This window comes from Lagenorhynchus albirostris, chromosome 10 (genome assembly GCF_949774975.1).
Source record: "Lagenorhynchus albirostris chromosome 10, mLagAlb1.1, whole genome shotgun sequence".
Classification (NCBI taxonomy): domain Eukaryota; kingdom Metazoa; phylum Chordata; class Mammalia; order Artiodactyla; family Delphinidae; genus Lagenorhynchus; species Lagenorhynchus albirostris.
In genome coordinates, this window is record NC_083104.1 from 32,439,915 (window position 1) to 32,456,808 (window position 16,894).

Consider the following 16,894-nt stretch of genomic DNA (forward strand, 5'->3'; position numbering starts at 1 on the left):
CTTGTGCAATCATCAGGAGTTATCTCTTAAGTACAGAATATGGGGGGAGGGGGTAAGGAAAAGTGATAAATCAGCTTGCATTAATCAGATGCAAATGTGATACCTTTGCTTGCTAAACTGTATCACAAAGGTAATTTTCGCTGCAGAAGCAGTCCTGCTTAACACCAGCAGTTTTCCCTTCCTTTGGGGAAACTGAGGAAGCACAGACTTAAGTCATTTCTTGACCCTGAGAAATCTTCTTTGCATAGGAAGTCCTTGTGGAGATGTGTGATTCAGTTTGTCTACCCTGTTTTTCCCAGAGGTCAGGAGGGAACTGTGGGGACTCAGCCACAAGCCACTTTATCATGCCCCGTTTTAGTCATCTGGCCTGGGGGGTGCTGGACCTTGCAGGTCCTTTTCTGTGTGTATGAAAATGGGGAGAGGGTTTGTGCATTTAAGCCTTTCTGCGAAAGCTAAACAGTTCTTTCAAGGGAGCAATATGGTCCTTCCATGTGGCTTAGACCTTTGGAAGGAGAAGTAGCAATTAATTAAACAATTAATTAAATCTTACTCTGAACTAATGCTTTTATTTAACATTTCCATGTCTTGTAATTGTTTCGTTTTAGTGCATGAAGTATGGGTGAATATCTGTTTCAAGAAAGCCTAATGTTAAAATTGTGGACCCAAAACCCGATAATTTAGGGAATTAATAGAATACTTTTAGGTAAGGATTTACTGCAGATAGTCTTTAAGTGAAAAGCACCCCAATGTGTTTTTCAAATTTTGGGGGTTTTTTGTACTAGCATTACATGGATGTTGTAGAAAATTATAAAATAAAGGAAAACTTAAAGATTATTATATCATAATTTTACTACTAGGAGAGAGCTACTCTTCATATTTTGACATATAGCTCTCCCAAATGTATAATTATGTGCACTCGCAAATAGGGTGACACGATGCACAGGTACTGATTTGTGACTTGTCCTACTCTCTGGTAACACGAGAACATTACACTTGTTCATACACACACCTAGACCTTATTATTCTTAATATCTACATAGTATGGAATTGTTCAATTGGGACATAACTTTACTGAATTAATCCACTATAGTTGGACGTATAGCCTGCTTCCATTTCTTCTTACTGGAAACTTCAACTTCTCTAATAATGATAGCTGCTTTCTACTTCACACCCAGTGCTGTGCGATGCATTTTCTATATAACATCTCTTTTTCTATTTAATTCAGGTGAAATTCCTATAGCATAAAATTAACTACTTTAAAGTGTACAATTCTGTGGCATTTAATACAGTCACACTGTTGTGAAACCATTGCTTCTATCTAGTTTAAGAAATATTCATCACCCTAAAGAGAAACCCCATACCCAGTAAGCAATTACTCCATCTGCCCCCATCCCCCTCTTCCCAGCCCCTGGCAACCCAGCCACTAATCTATCAATATTTTCTGTCTCTATGGGTTTACCTGTCCTGGATATTTCCTATAAATGGAATCATACAACGTGTCACCGTTTGTGTAACATCTCTTTCAACCCTCACAAATCCTGTGAGGTGAGACCCAGGGAGCTTGAGGGTCTTGCCAGGGATTCCCACCCTGCAGGACCAGAACCTGAGTGCTGATTTCTCTGGTCTCAAAGCCTCATTCCGTCCCACTGTCCCATGCTGTCTCCCCATATGGCCTTTCAGACTCTGGTGTACAAAAGTGCTCACTCCTTTCTTAGCCTGTTTACTTTAGCATCATGATTGGTCCTTTTCCTCTGCTTCAAACATGTAAGATGGGAAGGTGCTAATACAGTGGTTCTCACATTTTAACTGCAATCAGCATCACCTGGAGGACTTGCAGAGTTTCTGACTCAGGTCTGGGCTGAGTCCCAAGAACCTGTTTTCCTAACAAGTTCCCAGGTGAGGCTATGCTACGGGGACCACACTTTGGGAGACACTGCTCTGACAGATATGACATAGAAGACTTGTTTCATTACACTACCCTCTGATCAGAATGCTTGCAATGGCACTTAAGAATATGGAAAACTAAGAAAAGTCGAATGATTATCCAGCTTGACGAACATGTGGGTGTGATATACCCTGGAGACTGAGGAGTCTCCTGAAGTGTAATCCAAAGGTACATTTGGTTTTCCAAATATATGTTTAAAAAGAAACTGAACATCTGGTAGGATTGTAATTGTGCATATCCTGCAATCCCCATTTGAGCCTTAGAGAACCAATCCCAGGGGTACAAAAGGAGGCATGTACAGGGAAGTGAAAGGCAATGCTTTTTGTAACATAACAGTTAAAAAAAAAGAAAGAAAGAAAAGAAAAGAAAAATCTTCATAATTAAGAGAACAGATAAATAGATAAATAAAATGTGGTGTAGGGAAGGCCAAATGCAGTTAAGCTTTGAACTAGATGTATATAAAGTAACATGGAGGGAGCTCAAAAACAATGCTAAGTGGAGAAAATATTTAGATTTACACTCACAAAACAACACTATGCATTATTTGTGGAATAAAAAAAAGTGATAAATGGTCTCCAAAGAAGGTATACAAATGGCCAATAAGAGCATGAAAAGATGACCAATATCAATTGTCATTAGGGAGATGCAAATAAAAACTGCAATAATATTCTATTTCACATCCACTAGGATGGTGGTAATTAAAAAAAAAAAGATTGGAAAATAGCAAGCGTTGGTGAAGATGTGGAGAAATTGAAACCCTCATACGGTGCTGGTGGGAATGTAAAATGGTACAGCCACTGTGGAAAAGAGTTGGCAGTTCCCCAGAAAGTTAAATATAGAGTTACCGTATGACCCAGCAATTCTACTCCTAGGTAAATATATACCCAAAAGAATTGAAAATAGGTACTCAAAGACTTGCATACAAATGTTCATAGCAGCACTGTTCATAATAGCCAAAAAGGGTAAACAGCTCAAACGTCCATCAACTGATGTATGGGTAGTCAAACTGTGGTATATCCAAAGAATGGAATATTATACACCCAGAACAAGGAATGAATATTGTTACAGGCTACAACATGGGTGAAACTTAAGACACATTACGCTAAGTGAAAGAAGCCAGATACAAAAGGTCACATAGAGTATGATTCCATTTATTTGAAATGTCCAGCATGGGCAAAAAGTCTGTCCATAAAGACAGAAAGATTAGTGGTTGCCAGGGACTGCAAGGAAGGGAGATTTGGGAGGTACAGGGTTTCTTCTGGGTGATGGAAATGTTCTGGAATTAGACAGTGGTGGTGGTTGTACAACATTATAAATATACTGATCATCACTTAATCGTATATTTTAAAACAATTAAAATGATGAATTTTAATTCAATTAAAACATTTTTTGTAATGATAAGTGGACTGGTAGGATATACACCCAATCCATGACAGTAGTTGCAACTGGGGGTGGCTAGAGGTGGGATTTGGGACTGCAGTGGTGGGAAGGGTTGTTAGGTATCCTAGTAATGTTTTATTTCTTTTATCTATTAAAATAAAGCAGTGGAAGCACATTTAACAAAAAATTGAGTGCTTAATTTTGGATGGTGAGAATGTCAGCATTCATTACATATTACCCATAGCATTTGCTACGATTTTTTACATTTCTTTAAAAAAAAAATCAAACCAGATGCAAAAAGCCCAGGACAGTGGACTTATGATGAGAAGACCTGCCTTCTTGTCCAGCTCAAACCTCTCCCTGCCTCCTAAGATCCCCTTGGATCCTGGGCCCTCTAGTTTGTGCACTCTTTCCATACAGCCTCCCCTGGCCCCTCTTGACCAAAGTCGTCATTACACTCCTGATTTAGTAGGAATATCAAGGTCCTTGATTTCCCCAATGACTCATCAGCAGACATTTGCCCTCTTAACTCCTCCTTGAGCCTAGACACAAATCCTCCCTCCTGTTAGAGAACCCCCTGCCACCAGGCTCATCTAAAGATTGCTCAGGTTAGGTCCAGAAAAAAGCAGAAGAGTATCCATTTCTGTTTCTATGAATTTGGTGACTGGTAAATGTGGAGCTGCATGGAAGACCTGGACCTTTCTTTAAACACTGATTATTTCTTCTGAATATACAGAACAGTGTTCTGGGGAAAAGATCTTCATGTCTGATTACCAGGCCTCATAATTAACTGAATGATAGATGGAAACTACAGACTTCTTCCCTAGTCGTCTAGTGCAGGTATCATCAAGCCAGGGCCAAATCTACTGGCCTACTGTCTGTTTTTATAAAGTTTTACTGGAACACTACCATACTCTCATTCACTTATTATCTGTGTCTGTTTTTGTAGTGCATCAGCAGAACTGAGTAGCTGCAACAGAGACTACATGTCCCACAAAGCCTAAAATAATTATCTGTTCCTTACAGGAAAGTGTGCCAGGCCCTGGTGTAGTGGTTCAGAACATGAGCTCTTGACCCCACCTGCTCTGGGAAAGTAGTTAAGACACAGGGAAGATCTTCTGATCTTCGTATTCTAAAGTGAGGATGACACTGAGGTGCAGAGAAGAGAGCCAGTTAGCCACGGGGATGAAGAGTGTGGACTCTGGCGTTAAATGCCGCTTACTAGACCTACAGCCTGGGGTATGTCATTGAAGGTTACAAAGCTGTAGCTCACGTCTAAAGCAGCGTTCTTGAGAAGAGTAAATGAGATAACTCAGTAAATATTTATTGGGCTCCATTCAGTGCTGGGCACTGTTAGAGGTGCTGGTGATAAAACAGCAAACATGAGGGACAAAAATCTCTGTCTTCACAGAGTTGTAGACTAGACGGGAGATGGTAAATAACAGTAAATCAACGGAGGTACAGTTGGGTCTTGAGGTGGCCAGGCGGGGGAACAAGGAGAGAGATGGGGGTTGGGGATCTACTATAGCTGGGAGATCAGGGAAAGCCCCTCTAAGGACCAGTCTTTTGAGCTGATGTCTCAATGACAAAAAGGAGCCAGTCCTGCAGAGATTTGGGGGCAGAGGAAACAGCCAATTCACATGTCCTGTCATGGCAACAAGACTGCCACGGTCGGGATGGAAAGGAGGCTGTGTCGGGGCCCCATGGACGAGGAGGAGAGAAGCAGGAAGATGAGGTCTGACAGGTGTATGGGGCCAGATCCCATAGGGCCTCGTCAGTTGTGGCAAGGAAGTGGGGTTTCAGTCTAAGTGTGGTGAAACCACTGGAGGATTTAGGCAAGAGGGTGAGTGCTGTGATCTGAGATAACTATCTAAATGATCCTTCTGGTGCCTGTAGTGCAGTGAGATTGTAGAGACAAGGTTTACAACAGGGAGAACATTTAGCAGGCTATCGCACGAGTCCACGTGAGAGATCATGGCAGCATGGGCTGGGATAGTGGCAAGGGAGGTAGAGAGAAGTAGAAGGATAATGGTGAAACTGATGGGACTTGCTGGAAGATTAGATTTAATGTGATAATGTATGGGAAATGCTCAGCTCAGGGCCAGGGACATAGTATCTTCATTGTCATCATCGTTAACCATCTCCACCACAGTCATCATGATCATCTTGAGAGACAGTGTAGCATTATGGTTAAGAGTATAGACTCAAGCCACACTACTTGGGTTTAAGCCCCAGCTCTGCCATTTATAAGCTCTGTGACCGTGGGTAAATTACAGATCCTCTCTGTGTTTCAGTTACCTTCACTGTAAAATGGGGGGATCAGGGCACCTTCCTTACAGGACATTGTAAAGTACCATAATATTTCTGCCCTGCCAGACTGTAAACCGTAAACACCATTGCTGTTATTTGAGGGCCGGTAGATGGCTCTATACTTGATCGAGATTTGGTGAATATTGCTAAAATCCTGGCATTCTGTGGAAATCCTCCTTAGAGGTCAAAAACAAACCCCTCTTCATGTAACCCATTGATTGATGAAGCTGATGGGAGGGCTGTCTCCCTGACCTCCGAAAATCAGCAATTTCAGGGAGATAAGACAGCCGCACTGTTTGTTAGAGTATTTGAGCTGCAGGCTTTTAAATCAGCATTCCAAAGATGTAAAGGCAACAAAAGTATGCACTGGGCTTTCCACAGAAGAGAGTGTGGGGCACTGTGCCTGTTTTGAACAGCTGTATCTGTGTGGGCGTCGGCAGGGCTGTCGTTTGGGAGACGTCTCCTCTTAGAGGGATCCTCTCATTTCTCTGTCTTAAGCAGACCCTGTTTCAGCTATGGGGACTCAGGGGTAGCTAGGGCTCCCTGAGTATGCAGCTATGGGTTTCGCACAGCCTGGGTTAAATGCAGGGGCATTGTTGTTCCCATCATGCCCTGGTCTAGCTGCTGGAACCAGGGGACCAGTCTCTGGGAGGTGAGAAGGACCCCCAAGTATACACTTGCCCAGACCCCACACAGATTGCCTGAGAGCTCACATTCCCTGCTGGCTGCAGATGTGTCCTTCCCAGGCCCTAGGCAGGTGGAAGTCTGTCCCAAAGAAACAGCGGTGTGGCTCCCCTCCACACACAACCACAGAAGGGACCTCTTTAACCTTTCTGTCTTCTGAGCAATAAGAAGCAACACGTGGTAAAGATCCACTAAAACCCAATATGGGCCTTCTCCCTCCCACTCAGAAACAAGCTCCCACTAATGGCAACTTTTACTCCTGGACCAGAGTCCTTTCGTATACCTGAGGCCTGCTATTTTTAGAACTTTGGGGGCTCTGGATATCTTTTCCTGCAACTGCTTAGCTGGACAACTTGTTTCTTAGTTTTAAGTTAGGGAGATTGTTGTAAATGCAATCATATATGTAAGATAGAAAAGAGTAGGCTCTTACTAAGTTATAACGATGTTTGTTTGTTTCGTTAGTTATACTTCACATGGACCTTACATTCTGAGTATCTGCAAGATCCTGAGGTTAGGTTATGTTCTTAATTTTAAAATCTTACTTGAATATTAACAGCTCACATTTATTGAGCCCTTACTATGTGACAGGGAGTCACCGAGTGCCTTCACGTGTGTTTAGTCCTCGCAACGGCACTGCAAGGTGGATACTATTATAATCCCCACTTTACAGATGAGAGAAATGAGGCTTCCGCAGGTGGAATAGCTTGCCCAAGTCAGACTAGAAAGTGGCAGAGCTGGGATTTGAACCTGGACCACCAAATTCAAGCCCTTAAGTCACTCCACTAGCCCTTAAAACACTCATGCATCATAAGTAGCTTTGCTCCTTGTGAATGTTTTCGTACCAAACATACAGAGATGGTTGTTGGTCCTTTCCACTTGATTTCTAGGAGGTCTTCTTATATTATGCAGATTAGAGTTTACTGATATAAGTTACCTATTTTCCCAGTTTGTCCTTTGTTTTTTGACTTCGTTTACGGTGTTTCTGATGTTTTGTTTGCCATGTAGATGGGTTTTTTAAATTTAAATTTTACTTTTTATATTGTATTATAAAAAGATCTCTGAATTTTTTCTTTTCTTCTGAACTTTGAGTCATAGTTAGAAAAGTCTTCTCTACATCAGGGAATTTGCCCGTCTTCTTCTAGCACTTTTATGTTTTTCACATTTACATTTAAATCTTTGATCCATTTGAAGTTTATTCTGGTATGCAATGTGAAATATGGGTTAAGAAAAAGAACTTTAAAAAACACTTCCAAACAAATTTCCCTGTCCAAATGTGGTCAGAGTTTGTATATGAAGAGTATTTGGGGTAGTGAATCCTCCCTCAGAATAAAAGCAGGCTTATTAGTGTCACAGGTGATCAGTAGGGAGTTGTTTGTGGTTCTAATTAGACCTCTAATTAGCCTGAAGCTTTGATAGCGTTTTTCCCGTCGGTCCAAGTGCAAGGTGATAGGAGACTCAGAAGCGGGCAGCCACACAAATGCTTATGTAATACAAAAGTCCATGACTTATTGGCCTCAGGAATGGCTGGATCCAGGTGCTTATTTTCCTCAGGAATTTCTCTCTCTTTACCTCTCAGCTTTTATTTCTCTCTGTTGCCTACATTCTTGGGTATGGTCTCCCCTCCTGGTGGAGAGATGGCCACCAGCAGCTCCAAGCTTACCCACTTCTAATTTAGAGGTCCTTTCTCACCTAGTTCTTCCTGCAAAAATCCCAAGCCTGGTTCTCAGCCTGGTTCCCTTTCTGAATCAATCTCTATGGCCAGAAGGAGGGGTCAGTTGCTGGTTGGCCAGTCCTGAGTTACATATACTCCCAAGGGGACGGATGATGGGCTCAGTCCCACTGAAACCACAAGCACTGAGAGAGGACCATTTTCCCAAAAGAATTGTTATTAAAATAGGGAAGAACTGATGCTGAATGAGTCAAAACCCCAGAGTACCCTACAGCATGAGCTTTGTGTTCTCAAAGCTCTTAAAGGATCAACTCTGGGTGCCAAAAACACAAGCAAAGAAAGTCTTGAATGGAGCAGTTGGACTCAGTTAAGCCTATAAAAATGAAGGCTCCCTGAGTTGCTGTTTTGTGATAAGAGCAATAGCTTTTGTCCCATTTTCACCAGCATTGCAAAATAAAAAACAAACAGATAACTTGCTACCTGTCTGTTACTGAGGATGGGTTTCTGGGATTCTAATGGAATTTGTTGGAAAAGCTGCAACCCTCTCATCAGTGTTTGTCAAATACAAAAACCCAGCAGAGAAGAACATGCAGAGAGATTGTTTCCTTCTCTCAACCATGGACTATGGTTTGGGAAGAGAACAAGGTCTTGAATAGGGCGAGATTCTCAACCAGGTGCTTTTGCAAATGTCATTTACTCATTCCACACCTGAATAGTCCATAGCTTGTGAGGAATATGGCAGGAAATGTAGGGGTCTTTGTAAACGAAATGGCCTGGCTACTTTGTTGGTTGTACCAAGCACAGTAGCTAATATCGTGTCCGGCACTGTGTCTCATACCATCCATGCATCATCCGTTCAGTTCTCATAATGGCCTTATGTACTGTTTTTATCCCCATTTTATAGATGAGGAAACTGAGGCTCAGAAAGATTCACTCAGGGTCCTAGAGCAAAGGAGTGGTAGAGTCAGAAGTCAGCCTCAGGTAGCTGGACTCCAGTGTATGGGTCCTCACTGTGCTCAGTTATTAGCTCACCGTGTAACCCTGACCTTGTTACCTAACAGGGTTCCCCCATTCCTTTTCACAGGTGAACACTTGGGTTGTTAGAAGAATCTTTAAACAGTGATGCCACTAAAGTGTTTTACTCTGAGAATCCTGGTATATAGTTAGCTTTTTTTTTTTGATTAATTAATTTATTTTTTGGCTGCATTGGGTCTTTGCTGCATGTGGGCTTTCTCTAGTTATGGCGAGCGGGGGCTGCTGTTCGTTGTGGTGCGCGGGCTTCTCATTGTGGTGGCTTCTCTTGTTGCGGAGCACGGGCTCTAGGTGCATGGGCCTCAGGAGCTGTGGCATGCGGGCTCAGTAGTTGTGGCTCGTGGGCTCTAGAGCACAGGCTCAGTAGTTGTGACGCACGGGCTTAGTTGCTCCGCGGCATGCGGGATCTTCCCGGACCAGGGCTCGAACCCATGTTCCCTGCATTGGCAAGTGGATTCTTAATCACCGCGCCACCAGGGAAGTCCCTATAATTTGCTCTTAATAATGTTAGACCACAAAGAAAGAAAAATTCCCCATATCTTTCTAATCAGTTTCCTCCCATCTTTCCCAGAAAACATCCACAATTGCTAAAATGGATAACATTTCATTCTTTTCATTTTATCTTTGGGAAGGAAAGCAAGGAGCCGTGATGCTGACCAACTTGGCCATCAGCTCTGAATTTTATAATTATCAATAATCTCCAAAAAATGGCATGCATGGTCTTTGAGATCTGGTAATTATATACCTGTGTGTGAATGGTTCAAAGGCTGGGCTTTTAAGCAAATCTGAGTTTGAAGCATAGTCCTGCCATTGTGACCTCAAAGAAGTTGTGGAGCCTGTCTGAGCCTCAGGTTCCTCGTCTATAAAGGGGGTCGTTAGTTGGTCTGAGCTCACAGGGCTGATATGGGGATTAAAGGAGATGATGCTTACAAAGTGCTCAGCACAGCGCTGCCCCGAGTAAGTGATCAAAATGGGCCAGCTGCCAGTAATGCAATCATTTATTATTACAATGACTGTTGTTATTATTTCTTGTCCTAACTCCTTCCCCCTCCAAAATAAACTCCACCGCACCAATATCTCCATTTTTATCATGGACGTTTAATAGTTACACATGCTTTTCTTTACTACAGTTGTTTGCAAAGCACCTTGCAATTTCCTCTCTTCCTAATTCCTGGAATTCTGTTTGTGTGAACTTTGTTTAAAGCTCTCTGTTCAGCAAACTCTCTTTTGTGTTTTTTTCCTCTGATGTCCAGAGGCTTTGAAACAGTAGCTTTTCCATAATCTTCAACAAAAGTTACACTAACTCCCTGAAGGGTCGGTGCCTTTAGTGCAGTTTTTTCTTCCAGCTGGCTGTCTGACTCATTGTTTTCATTCTTTTCCCCAAGATCTTTTCTCTTTGGTTAGCTCTTTTATGGGGAATCTCTTGCAGGGCTTTCTCTGAAATATTCTTGCCTCTTCCATTCAAGATTAAGCTGTTATCTTGGTGACAGGTACTGAGGAACACCGCTTAGACTCACAGATGGTCACGTGGCTTGGCTCACAGATTAGTGCCTTTTTCAGGTGATAATGATCCCCATGGCAGTTGCAGAAGCTTTGTCATAAAAAGTTGATTATTTATGGCAACCTGGTTCTGGCAGTTAAAAGAATATGGGATCTAGTTAGTTGTTTTTTCCCCTCCCCAAGGAACATCTCTGGAATTCATTGATGGAAAAAGAAACACACAAGAACATGGGTCAGGTTTTTAATCAGGATAACCTCCCATCTGTAGAGCATTTTATAGATTCCAAAGCACTTCCACGTTCAATAATCTCTCAGTGCACTTGTCTCTGGGAACCGAGCAAATGTGTCTGTTCAGGGAAGGTGAGGGGGAGGAGAAGGAGAGTAGATCTAGGATGCTGAGCTGTGGGGTGGGATTTTGAGGATGTGCCTGGGCTGGAATGTGATAAGATGGAGAACTGGATCTCCTGCTTTCTGGTGCTTTTCTCAGTCTTGCTAATAACAAACGACCTGTGAGAGAATTTCACAAGACTCAGAGGGCACCCCAATCATAAAACATCCTTTGTAGATTCGTTTAAGCTGTTGTCTTGTTTTCTCTTGTGGTATGTTCAGACATCCATCTTATAGGGTAACATTTCACTCGGCATCTACTGCAAGAGGAAACCGTGGAATAATTCTTGCTTCCTGATCAAAGTAGGTGAATTCCTAGCAGAGGTCACTGGAAAGATGTTTGGGGGAGGAGAAGAGGAATATTTCTTCCTTTAGTTTTGGAAGACTTCCAAAGAAGAAGAAGAAAAACTTACATCAGGAAGCTGATGGTTTACAATGTTTATGGAAACACCACTACCAAAATGCCTCAGTTCCATCTGCAGTGTTGGACACCTCAATTCAATGACCTCCCCTTTCATTTTTTCATTATAAAAATAACATAACCAAATGACCCATAATTAGGAAACCTCCCTTCTGATACAACCATTTTCATTTTATGTATTTTCCCTGCCAAGCTTTTCCACGTTTGTACATATTGCGTAGGTGCCCTAATAAATAGTTTTCATCCTGCTTTTTTTTTTTTTGTGGTCCGTGCCATGCAGCTTGTGGAATTTTAGTTACCCTACCAGGGATCGAACCCTGGCCCTTGGCAGTGAGAGCATGGAGTCCTAACCACTGGACCACCAGGGAATTCCTCATCCTGCTTTTTTTTAACTTAGCATTTTTCATGTTGCTTGACTTCACAAGTATACTTGTTAATGTTTACATCCAGTGGATGTTCTATAATTTAATTAAATATCCCCTGTTGTCTGACACTTGGATTCCAGGGCAAATTAGTGCAGAGCTGGAAAACGTGGGCCCCAGAGCTAGCTTGACCCGGATTTCTTGCTCTGCCACTTCCCAGCTTTACCATCTTGCTGGGAGAACAATGATACTTTCCTCAAAGGATTGTTTAAAGGAAAATCATGTATCCGAAGCACTTAAACATAGCTCCTGGCACATAGATTATTCTCCATATTTAGTAGCTAGTCTATTATTATTTCTCATTCATCACTATTAAATGACAACACACTAGCAATGTTTTCTTTTGGATTATTTTCTTTTGGTAAATTCACACACGTAAAACTATTAGGCCAAGATGTTTGCATATTTATACTGTTCTTGGTATATATTGACATCTCTTGATATTCCGGTTGTTTTTTACTGTCATCAACAATTCTATGCCATGCAGCATGGCCAAAAAAAAAGGGGGGGGACTTCCCTGGTGGCGCAGTGGTTAAGAATCCGCCTGTCAATGCAGGGAACATGGGTTTGATCCCTGGTCCGGGAAGATCCCGTGTGCCGCAGAGCAACTAAGCCTATGCGCCACAACTACTGAGCCTGCGCTCTAAAGCCCGTGAGCCACAACTGCTGAGCCCATGTGCCACAACTACTGAAGCCCGTGCGCCTAGACCCCGTGCTCTGCAACAAGAGGAGCCACCCCAATGAGAAGCCCTCGCACAGCAATGAAGAGTAGCCCCTGCTCGCTGCAACTAGAGAAAGCCCGCACGCAGCAATGAAGACCCAACACAGCCAAAAATAAATAATTAATTAATTTAAAAAAGAAAAAAAGATCTAGGGACTTCCCTGGTGGTCTAGTGGTTAAGACTCCACACTCCCAATGCAGGGGGCACGGGTTTGAATGCTGGTCAGAGAACTAAAATCTCACATCGGAGAGCTAAGATCCCACATGCTGCATGGTGAGGCCAAAAAAACAAAAAACAAAAAAACAATTCTAAGTGTACCATTTTCACTGTACCCTTACCTGCACTGGAAACTATAATTTTATAAGTTGGGCAATTTAGTATGTTAAACATGATACCTTGTGATCTGCCCACTTTGTAAAAGTAGAGAGAATAGTATAATTAGTACCTCCACTCACCCGGCATCCAGCATCCACAATGGTTAACCTCTCCCCTGTGTTTTTAGAAATACTTTAAGCAAACCTCAGTCATCGTATCACTTCACGCATCAGGATTTCGGTATACAGCTCTACCTGATGAGGACATTTTATTTTTTTACATAACCACCACACTTTATCACACTTAACAAGACTAACAAGAATTCCTTAATATCAATATTAAATCCAAACTCAAATTTCTCCAAATTCAGATTTGTCTTTGGGGCTTCATCTTAGGTGATACTAAGGAATTCTTGTTAATTTGTCTCAAACAGGTCCTTGTTCAGTTGGCCTGTTTGAATCAGGATCCCAACATGTTCCACCCATTTCTTATGGTTGATATTCTGTAAAACTTCCCCTCCCTCTCTTTTCCCCCATGCTATTGATTTGTTGAAGAATCCAGGTCATTTGTCTTGTGGACTGTCTTCTATCCTGGATTCTGGGATTGCTTTCTCATGGTCTGGCTTAACTTTTTCCTCTATCCTCCTGTTTCCTGTAAACTGGTGCATAGATCTGGAGGTTTGATAAGTATCTCACTTAATTTTAATGGGGTGTTTTGAGGGGACAACACATCATTACAGTCCTTCCCTGTGTAGAGTCTTGTGCAATTGACCAGATACCGATGGTTACTGGCCTCTCCTGGCAGTAGGAGAACAAGCAGCACAAAGATTCTATTGACCATTATAGTAGTAGGAAGAAATAGAATATAAAATGAGTGATTATATTAGCTTAAAAATACTCCAGATGTAGTTAGTCATTGCTCTGGAAGTCATTCTGTCTTTGTTCCAGTGCCCTAAGAGCAGTTCCAGAGGTAGGTGTGGACAGGCCCTGCCCTCCAGGAGTTCTAGGTAGGAAGATAATCAGAAAAGTTACATGGCTGTAGACTGGTAAGTAATTTCAAAAATTGGTACCTGGCAGAACATGGTTAATGCATGGTAGTAATAAGAGTTGTTGAACTCAAGAGAAGAAGCCATCTCCTGTGGGCTGGGTTGATCTGGGAAGATTTCTCAAAGGAAAAACTTGATTGAGGAGCTGTATAATAGGTGATATTTGAGAAGGCTGCCAAGGAGGAGGGAGGCGCTATTCTGGACATGAGTTCAAAGATACACAAAACTTTTTAAATGTCAGCCAATCGATCCACTCATGTTAATGGCCTTTGGTATCTATCTTCTGAACCTTTTTCTTTCTTTTGTTCTTTAATTTATTCAACAAATATTTACAGAGCATTAATTATGTGCCAGTCTTTTTTGTGGCATGGGAACATGGCTCATGAGGCAACCTAATTTCATGAAAGACACATGAGCTGGGAGTCAGAAGACCTGAATTACTCTGAAATCCTGTTTTTAGAATAAAAATACTGAAAGAACTCCTTGAGGTTTTCGTTACCCCTAATATCACCAGATGGAGACTTTGGCAGGTCTGGCCGAGGTTGTAGCACACGGTCATCTTTCCTGGGAAGAAAAGACTCTTCTATTTGAATGCAAAAAAAAATATATATATATATATATATATATATAATTTTTTGTTCTCTTTCTTTCTTGTGGAAGCACTTTATCCTTTGAGGTCTAAAGCTAAGCTGGAAACTCATGAAACAATATTTGTCACTACCCTGGGCAAGGATACAAATGAAAACAAGAATTCTTTAGGTCCCAGAACAGCTCAGCTCACCTTTGTTCAGATTCCAAGCGTGTGGGATGCAGGCTGGGAAGGTTTACCTGTGGTTATCCTGCTGGAAAATGTGGGCTTATTCGCATGAAAAAGCATTGATCTTGAGATTGAAAATGGCTTATGGGGAGTGGGTGCCTGAGAACCAAAGAAAGACATTGTTAACATTTTTGACATAGTCATACATCTTCTGCAGCAGCTCAACTTCTATCAATTTGATCCAGGTCTGTTTTCCTTTAAACTCAATCTACCAGCACCTGTGGAGTGCTTGCTGTGTGCAATAGTGGTCGTTTCAAGAGGAGGGATTTAGCTTCCATCCTCATGATGTCCACAGCTCCCTCCACCCCAAAGCACCCCAAATAAGCTTACAGGCTAGGTATGTACACTGGTTGCTGTGCAAACACAGCTTCAAGGTGAACCCCCCCACCCCCTCTATCTCCCCCATGGTTCCCTTTCTCTTTCCCTATCACTTAATATTCTGTAGAATTTCTGAATTTTCAAGATGAATGAAAATTGAAGAGTCACCCAGTTCTGCATTTGCTAACAAATGTATTCCACTCCTTCCCCCAACCAGGATACCAGCACAGAGGGTCAGCTCACGTCTTGGCTCTTTTATCCCTAACCTCCTGGGTATAAAATGTAAGTGGTTAATGGTCCACACAACTTGGATTGAAAAACTCGAATCCAGTATATTCTGTTTGATCAAAACAGGATCCAGGGAAGTTAAACGATTTGTCCATAGCTGCGGGGAGTTGGTGGGTAAACAGTGACTGAAACCCAAGGCCACTTGAGCCCACACACATGTCCTACCTATAAAGCCACCTGTCCATGTTGTGGACAGAGACTGCTGACCTGTGAATCTGGGCACACTGAGGAGGGGGTACCGCTGTGTGGTTAAGACCATCAGTGTTCTGGGCAGACTGAATTATGGTGTGGCTATTTAGCAGCTGTGTGACCTTGAGCAAGTTACTTAACCTTTCTGAGCCTCTATGCCCTCATCTATAAAACAGGGGAAGCACCCTCTTCAGCAAGTTGTGATGATTCAGTAAGGTAATGCATGGCACGTGCTTGTCACAGGCCTGGCAATAGAGCTAATGGCAACCTAACTATTTTCTAGCATTTCAGCGTTCACATGTCAATACCCCCAAATCACAATGGATCCTTTTTGTTCTATCCCAAGTTAACTCAAACCTGTCCACCTTACTCCATTTTTGGAAAGAACATCCAATACAGAATTTTTGCTCTGGGGATGTGGCAAGTGTGTACTCTGCTCTTAGAAATGATTTAAACATCTTTGTTTCATCATGGTCTTTTCGATTGGTTGATTGGTTCCTGGGCTTTGAGGAGATTCTTTCTTCCTCCAGACTTACCTCCCAGCTCTCTTTGGGACCATAATAAACCTAGCTACTGTTCATGAAATTACTACTATATGTGAACCCCTTACCTGCCTTCTCTCTAATCTTCACCTCTACCCTTTGCAGTGGGTAGTATTATGTTCTAATTGCAGATCAGGGCACTGAGGCTGTGAGAGATTAACTTGCTTGGTTGTTTGTTTTAGATATTTTGGTGGTTCTCCGTTGTTGGAAGATGCAGGAACACACTTGTGTGACCTACAGTTGTCTGGATGTAAAAAGATTACATCTAAGATGACTCTAGCACTTAGGATTTATAAGCATCAGGGACCTGATTGACCATTTAACCCATTATTGACCAGAAGGGGAAACTAGCGAGCAAAGAAGTCACCACACTTGATTAAACTCAGTGAAGGAGTCCAAGGCTAAGATCTGAACCCAGGTCTCCTGACTCTTGTTTGATGTTCTTTTAATCATATCATATAGGCTTATATCCTTGACCCTTAGTAGCATCATTGTCTGTATCAAGACACCTGCTAAGTTGCAAATGGTCTGCAGATAATTAATGTTCCCAGTCATATGTGGAACTGCAGGTTCTGGAAGCAGAGTACTTGCATTTGAACCCAGCTCTGGCACTTACCAGCTCTGTGACTTTGGGCAAGTTATCAGTAGTTGAACTCCCTGTACCTCAGTTGGATTGGATTATTGTGAGGATTACCTGAGATACATCATGGAAAGTCAAAGGACGGTGCCTGGCAGAGAGCCAACCACTAGACTTCATCAGCTATGGTGGTCATTTGTCGAGCGCCTGTCACTTGCTAGGCATCTTTTGGCGCTGGAGATATGACACTGAACAAGAGAGTCATTTCTTGCCTGTATGGAGCTCACAGTCAAGTGAGAGACACAGATGTTCAAGAATAATAAAGCTTATG

At 42.2% G+C, this 16,894-nt stretch overlaps 1 protein-coding gene across 1 annotated transcript in view; it reads left to right on the forward strand.

Annotated features, from left to right (window-relative positions):
• ARHGEF3 (Rho guanine nucleotide exchange factor 3) overlaps window positions 1–16,894 on the forward strand; it is a 175,898-nt gene that overhangs the window by 78,227 nt on the left and 80,777 nt on the right. The gene's annotated exons all lie outside the window — the stretch shown is intronic.